Below are 8,644 nucleotides of genomic sequence, written 5' to 3' on the forward strand. Positions count from 1 at the left end.
GATTACTCTACCCAGAAGGATCTCATTCAGATTCAATGGAGAAATCAAAAGCTTTACAGACAAGCAAAAGCTAAGAGAATTCAGCACCACCTAACCAGCTCTACAACAAATGCTAAAGGAACTTCTCTAAGTGGGAAACACAGAAAAGAAAAGGACCTACAAAAATCAACCCGAAACAATTAAGAAAATGGTCATAGGAACATACATATCGATAATTACCTTAAACCTGAATGGATTAAATGCTCCAACCAAAAGACACAGGCTCGCTGAATGGATACAAAAACAAGACCCATATATATGCTGTCTACAAGAGGCCCACTTCAGATCTAGGGACACATACAGACTGAAAGTGAGGGGATGGAAAAAGATATCCCATGCAAATGGAAATCAAAAGAAAGCTGGAGTAGCAATACTCATATCAGATAAAATAGACTTTAAAATAAAAAATGTTACAAGAGACAAGGAAGGACACTACATAATGATCAAGGGATCAATCCAAGAAGAAGATATAACAGTTATATATGCACCCAACATAGGAGCACCTCAATACATAAGGCAACTGCTAACAGCTATAAAAGAGGAAATCAACAGTAGCACAATGATAGTGGGGGACTTTAACACCTCACTTACACCAATGGGCAGATCATCCAAACAGAAAATTAATAAGGAAACAAAACCTTTAAATGACACAATAGACCAGATAGATTTAATAGATATTTATAGGACATTCCATCCAAAAAGGGCAGAATACACTTTCTTGTTAAGTGCCCACAGAACATTCTCCAGGATAGACCACATCTTGGGTCACAAATCAAGCCTCAATAAATTTAAGAAAATTGAAATCGTATCAAGCATCTTTTCTGACCACAACGCTATGAGATTAGAAATGAATTACAGGGAAAAAACGTAAAAAACACAAACACATGGAGGACAAACAATATGTTACTAAATAACCAAGAACTCACTGAAGAAATCAAAGAGGAAATCAAATAATACCTAGAGACAAATGACAATGAACACACGATGATCCAAAAGCTATGGGATGCAGCAAAAGCAGTTCTAAGAGGGAAGTTTATAACTATACAAGCCTACCTCAAGAAACAAGAAAAATCTCAAATAAACAATCTAACCTTACACCTAAAGGAACTAGAGAAAAGAGAACAAAACCCAAAGTTAGCAGAAGGAAATAAATCATAAAGATCAGAGCAGAAATAAATGAAATAGAAACAAAGAAAACAATAGCAAATCTCAATAAACCTGAAAGCTGGCTCTTTGAGAATATAAACAAAATTGGTAAAACATTAGCCAGACTCATCAAGAAAAAGAGGGAGAGGACTCAAATCAATAAAATTAGAAATGAAAAAGGAGAAGTTACAACAGACACCACAGAAATACAAAGCATCCTAAGAGACTACTATAAGCAACTCTATGCCATTAAAATGGACAACCTGGAAGAAATGGACAAATTCTTAGAAAGGTATAACCTACCAAAACTGAACCAGGAAGAAATAGAAAATCTGAACAGACCAATCGAAAGTAATGAAATTGAACTGTGATTAAAAATCTTCCAACAAACAAAAGTCCAGGACAAGATGGCTTCACAGGTGAATTCTATTGAACATTCAGAGAAGAGCTAACACCCATCCTTCTCAAACTCTTCCAAAAAAGTGCAGAAGAGGGCTTCCCTGGTGGTGCAGTGGTTGAGAGTCCGCCTGCCGATGCAGGGGACACGGGTTCGTGCCCCGGTCTGGGAAGATCCCACATGCCGCGGAGCGGCTGGGCCCATGAGCCATGGCTGCTGAACCTGTGCGTCCAGAGCCTGTGCTCTGCAATGGGAAGGCCACAACAGTGAGAGGCCCGCGTACCACAAAAAAAAAGAAAAAAACAAAACAAAACAAAAAAAACTGCAGAGGAAGGAACACTCCCAAACTCGTTCAATGAGGCCACCATCACGCTGGTACCAAAACCAGACAAAGATACTATAAAAATAGAAAATTACAGCCCAATACACTGATGAATATAGATGCAAAAATCCTCAACAAAATACTAGCAAACAGAATCCAGCAACACATTAAGAGGATCATACACCATGATCAAGTGGGATTTATCCCAGGGATGCAAGGATTCTTCAATATATGCAGATCAATCAATGTGATACACCATATTAACAAATTGAAGAATAAAAACCATATGATCATCTCAATAGATGCAGAGAAACCTTTTGACAAAGTTCAACACCTATTTATGATAAAAACTCTCCAGAAAGTGGGCATAGAGGGAACCTACCTCAACATAATAAAGGCCATATATAACAAACCCACAGCAAACATCATTCTCAACAGTGAAAATCTGAAAGCATTTCCTTTAAGATCAGGAGCAAGACAAGGATGTCCACTCTCACCACTATTATTCAAAATAGTTTTGGAAGTCCTAGCCACGGCAATCAGAGAAGAAAAAGAAATAAAAGGAATACAAACTGGAAAAGAAGAAGTAAAACTGTCACTGTTTGCAGATGACATGATACTATACATAGAGAATCTTAAAGATCCCACTAGAAAACTAATTAGAGAGCTAATCAATGAATTTGGTAAAGTTGCAGGATACAAAATTAATGCACAGAAATCTCTTGCATTCCTATACACTAATGATGAAAAATCTGAAAGAGAAATTAAGGAAATACTCCCATTTACTATTGCAACAAAAAGAATTAAATACCTAGGAATAAACCTACTTAGGGAGACAAAAGACCTGTATGCAGAAAACTATAAGACACTGAAATGAAAGAAATTAAAGATGATACAAGCAGATGGAGAGATATACCATCTTCTTGGATTGGAAGAAGCAATATTGTGAAAATGACTATACTACCCAAAGCAATCTACAGATTCAATGCAATCCCTATCAAACTACCAATGGAATTTTTCACAGAACTAGAACAAAAAATCTTAAAATTTGTATGGAGACAAAAAAGACCCTGAATAGCCAAAGCAGTCTTGAGGGAAAAAAGCAGAGCTGGAGGAATCAGACTCCCTGACTTCAGACTATACTACAAAGCTACAGTAATCGAGACAATATGGTACTGGCACAAAACCAGAAATATAGATAAATGGAACAAGATAGAAATCCCAGAGATAGACCCACGCACATATGGTCAACTAATCTATGACAAAGGAGTCAAGGATATACAGTGGAGAAAAGACAGTCTCTTCAATAAGTGTTGCTGGGAAAACTGGACAGCTGCATGGAAAAGAATGAAATTAGAACACTCTCTAACACCATAGACAAGAATAAACTCAAAATGGATTAGAGACCTAAATGTAAGACCAGACACTATAAAATTCTTAGAGGAAAATATAGGAAGAATACTCTTTGACATAAATCACTGCAAGATCTTTTTTGATCCACCTCGTAGAGTAATGGAAATAAAAACAAAAATAAACAATTGGGATCTAATGAAACTTGAAAGCTTTTGCACAGCAAAGGAAACTCTAAACAAGACAAAAAGACAACCCTCAGAATGGGAGAAAATATTTTCAAACGAATCGACGGACAAAGGATTAATCTCCAAAATATATAAACAGCTCATGCAGCTCAATATTAAAAAAACAAACAACCCAATCCAAAAATGTACAGAGACCTAAATAGACACTTCTCCAAAGAAGACATACAGATGGCCAAGAAGTACATGAAAAGCTGCTCAACGTCACTAATTATTAGAGAAATGCAAATCAAAACTACAAGAGGTATCACCTCACACCAGTTAGAATGGGCATCCTCAGAAAATCTACAAACAACAAATGCTGTAGAGGGTGTGGAGAAAAGGGAACCCTCTTCCACTGTTGGTGGGAATGTAAATTGATACAGCCACTATGGATAACAGTAGGGAGGTTCCTTAAAAAACTTAAATAGAATTACCATATGACCCAGCAATCCCACTACTGGGTATATACCCAGAGAAAACCATAATTCAAAGAGAAACATGCACCCTTATGTTCACTGCAGCACTATTTACAATACCCAGGTCATGGAAGCAACCTAAATGCCCATCAACAGATGAATGGTTAAAGAAGATGTGGTACATATATACAATGGAATAGTACTCAGCCATAAAATGGAATGAAATTGGGTCATTTGTAGAGACGTGGATGGACCTAGAGACTGTCATACAGAGTGAAGTAAGTCAGAAAGAGAGAAACAAATATTGTATATTATCGCATATATGTGGAACCCAGAAAAATGGTACAGATGAACTAGTTTGCAGGGCAGAAATTGAGACACAGATGTAGAGAACAAACTTATGGACACCAAGCGGGGAAAGCAGCAGGTGGTGGTGGTGGTGGTGTGATGAATTGGGAGATTGGGATTGACATGTACAAGTACAATGAGTCACTCTTGTCATTTAAGGAAGTTTCCCATCAGTGTGGGGAACTGTTTATCAGCCAAGTTCCCAGGTGTAAGCTAAGAGGCCATCTTACATGCAGGATTTTCTAAGACTAGACAGTCTCAGGCCTACTACACTAACTCTTTCCTGCACAGAAGGTCTTCAGAAACTTTATGAGGTAAAGGATACTGCCTTTTATTCCGAGTATGAGATCACAAGTGAAAGATGCATCCATGTGTTTGTTAATAAATTAATTTATTTGATGTATACTTGTGATACGATGGGGACACTAAATCACAGTACTCAAAGCTGACCTATATGTGGACTGTGGTTGAGGGCTCAGGCTGAGAACAAATAGCTTGAAAACACCCTCATGTTCAAAAGTATAATGCAAGACATTCTTGCACGTCTTGCAAAGAGGGTGGACCAACTGAATTGGGCAAAACTTAGCCTATACCCTACAGTAAGAGTTTATGGAGTGGTGGTGGTAGAGGGCTTAAGGAAACCCATATGCTCAGAAAATGAGAGGACTATTGTTTTCATCCTCTTGGTAACAGATGAATCTCCCTATAGAAGCCTAGGGAATGAGAAGGTCCACCCAGCTATGGTTGTAATATTGGGGCTTATAGATTTTAATTTAGAGAAAATAAAGATAGGTAATGTTTCTGAAAAAGCTGAATTTTCTGATGAAAAATCTACTTCTGGTACAGTGTCTATAGGTTGATCAGAGACATCAGAAATATTATAGAAAAAAGACTGATTGGCTTTGAAATAGACCAAAAGTGAAAGATGGGAAAATGGTTTTGGCAATATTTTTAATAATATGGATGAATATATGACATGATAAACATCATATAATAATATGTGTAATAAATTGGTATGATGGGATGCAAGGTTACCTGTTTCTTGTGTTTAGTAAGAATTACTAATTAAAAGCACAGTTTCATATATCCAATAATAGTGCAGGCATGTTTGAGTTGAAAGAAAACGTCTATACCCGAAAGTCAAACATCAATAATCTCAATTGATTTAAATTTGTTGCCCCGTGACATGCTGGCCATTTTTACTCAGTGGTATTTAGACACACTAGATAGTGATATACTTAATACAACAGGAAAATTGCTGATTTTGTTCTAATCTAATCTTGTTGCTTAACTCTTTCCCAATACTTTCTGTTTTCTGGAGTTTCAATAGTAATAAAATACATTTCAAAAAGAAAAAAATTAGCATTTCCTCCCAAGTGAAACAAAATCAAATAAATGAATAAATAGTAAACAACTTACACTGAAAATCAGTTATAAAATCTGATTTACTCATAATGTGTTTATACCCTAGAAAATTATAATGAAATGACTGAATTTTTTCATATATCTTCTTTCTAATTCCACTACATATAATAATTTAAATACTATTTATACACATACATTTACACAAATATTAAACCAATTTTCTGATTAAAAAAACTGTAGAGATTCTTACAAACATATTCTGTGGTCCAGTATCTTTTATACTTTTTCCCTGAAATAAAATGTGCAATTGGGATGAACTATTAATTAAAGAAGTGAGCAGTTCTGCATGTTTTTCATTCCATAAATCTTTTCAGACATTCAGGAGAATGTCTGCTATACTTGAATACAATTAATAATAAGCTTTAATAATTTTCAACAATGATTACACACTTTGTTTTCACATTACAAATGCTCTTGTAAAAAAAAAGTTTCCTTTTACTTTGTTTCAAATATTCAGAATATTATCAAAGGCTAATCTTAAAATAATTTGATTTGTCAAGAAATAGCTTCTGCTTTCCCTGGTTTTATCATTTATATAGTGTTAAAACCCATTATCATTCAACAAATATTTATAGATTTACTGGAAATATGCCATTATCCACTTTCATTTAATGGGTGACTTAAAAAGAAAAAGGAATAGAGAAGAAAAATAAAGAGGTTAAATAATGAAACATAACAGGTAGTGTAAAAAATAAAAAGTTTTTTTTTTCTTTTGTAGCCTTATATCATGGCAGTAAAAGCATTAGATTTTTGTATTTTCTGTTTGCCAGGGGCTCTTATGTCCCTGAAGAATTATTCCCCTAAGATCAGAAAGAGAAAATAAAGGCATACACATATTTTTAAAATTTTGCAAACATTAGGGCTTCCCTGGTGGCGCAGTGGTTGAGATTCCGCCTGCCGATACAGGGGACACGGGTTCGTGCCCCGGTCCAGGAGGATCCCACATGCTGCGGAGCGGCTGGGCCCGTGAGCCATGGCCGCTGAGCCTGCGCGTCCGGTGCCTGTGCTCCGCAACGGGAGAGGCCACAGCAGTGAGAGGCCCGCGTAGCGCAAAAACAAACAAACAAAAAATGTTGCAAACATTAAACAAATAGGACTAACAGTATTTCCACTGTATTCTCTTAAAATTTTGTTTCATTGAAATCCTTTTAAAGAAGTTTTTGTTCTGCCAACATCTCTTATTCAGGTGCCTGGAGAAAGGAAATGTGGGTGGCAGTGACTAACCGAACTAGCAGCTATTGTTTACCAAACAAATTTGGACAGATTTTATTTGTGATTGCCTAATGGAATCAAAACCATAGAGTACAGAGTCAGACAACCTCAGAGGGCAATTGGGGTTTTTGTTTGTTCAGTTTTTTTGTGTGTCTTTTTTTTTTGCCACACCTTGCAGCTTGCGGGATCTTAGTTCCCTGACCAGGGATCAAACATGTGCCCCCTGCAGTGGAAGCGCGGAGTCCTAACCACTGGACCGCCAAGGAATTCCTGGCAATAGGGTTTTATAACTGATGGCATCCTGAGTAATCTGACCCATTAAAGATCATTAACATTTATTGGCCACCTACATTGTGAAGTACTGAGCAAGGTTTTACAGGTCACTTTTGTCTCAGACCCTTTCTTCCTTCCTACTTGCTGTTTCCTCTTGCTTGAAGTGCTCTTTCCCCTTATCCTCTCATTTCCTTTGGTTCTTCTTTCAAAAGTCATTTTCTCCATGAGGCCATCTTTGTACAGCCTATTTCAAACTGCAATCTTCATAATTCCCCAACACTCCTTATTCTACTTCCTGACTTATTTTTTCTCTATAGCACTTCCCACCATCTGACATAATAATTTTGTTTATATGTTGTTGTTTGGCTCTGCTGACTTGAATGTAACCTTCATGATATTTTGTTTGCTTTGTTTTATCCACTACTCTTTCTCTAGCACTTAGAACAGTGCCCAAGAAGTAGCAGTTGCTCAATAAGTAACTGTTGAATGAGTGACTCTCCTTTTTGAAGTGCTCTCTGATTTCCTAAAGCAAACTTAGGCATTTTCCTTCTGGGTGTCCATAAAAATTATAACATGCACACAATTTATTTGTTCACATGTCAGGATGTGTGACTGACTCTGAGTTTAACTACAGGGACAGGGCTCGTTACCTAGTTTAGAGAGCCCAACGCAAAATGTGAATGTGAGGTCCCTTGTTCAAAAGTTAAGAATTTCAAGATGGCAACTGCCAAGTATTAAGCCAAGTGTGGAGCTCTTCTAAAGACAGGTTGTATGCTCCTGAAGCTAGCCCTGAAGAGGAACTATACATGTTATCTATTCATCTTCATATCTCATAAGTGAGTAATGTCTCTGGTACATAGTAGGTTCTTCATAAATGCTTGTTGACTGAATGCATGCATATTTATCTGGAAGAAGAAAAGAAGATAAAAGGAATTTTTAAGTAGGTCACTTATATAGTACCATCACAAAACAGTCCTGATTTTTGGAAACATAATTAAAATGGGGAGCCTGAAGTAAGCTAAATGTATTTTGCAAGTGATATAACAACTTGCAGGGGAAGTCAGGATTATGTGTTGCCCTTAATTTTAATTCACTGTGATCCAGATTGATTTTCAGAACTTTCTACGTTTTCTATTTCAGAAATGAAAAACAAATATTGAGAGAGATATGATCCTGATCTACTCTATCTTACCAAGTAAGTCTTTATTTTATTCAAGATGTAAAGCAACATCTTTTAAGACAATGTTTCCTAAAATCATAAAGGTGATAGATTTGATCAGTAGTGCATATATTTTGTGATTTAACTGTAGTAGCTAAAAATAGGCAATCTAGTATCTAGAGACCTTTTTTGTTTTCTTGATACAAAAAACAAATATATCAGAATATATTTCTATAATATTTATTTGATTACAAATAAGTTGGTTCTCAACTCCCAAGTAGGAGAGAGATTTTTGCTATCAGTGTGTTCTGGTGGCATATTTTAGAGAAA

The 8,644-nt window shown here is 36.3% G+C and overlaps 1 protein-coding gene across 1 annotated transcript in view; it reads left to right on the plus strand.

The window, feature by feature from the left end:
- Positions 1-8,644, plus strand: part of LRRIQ1 (leucine rich repeats and IQ motif containing 1) — a 271,088-nt gene that overhangs the window by 64,441 nt on the left and 198,003 nt on the right. Inside the window, exon 4 of the mRNA XM_049694936.1 lies at positions 8,296-8,350. The gene's annotated coding sequence lies outside the window, so the exon portion shown is untranslated. The remainder of the gene's footprint in view (positions 1-8,295; positions 8,351-8,644) is intronic.

This window comes from Orcinus orca, chromosome 11, assembly GCF_937001465.1.
Source record: "Orcinus orca chromosome 11, mOrcOrc1.1, whole genome shotgun sequence".
NCBI lineage: Eukaryota > Metazoa > Chordata > Mammalia > Artiodactyla > Delphinidae > Orcinus > Orcinus orca.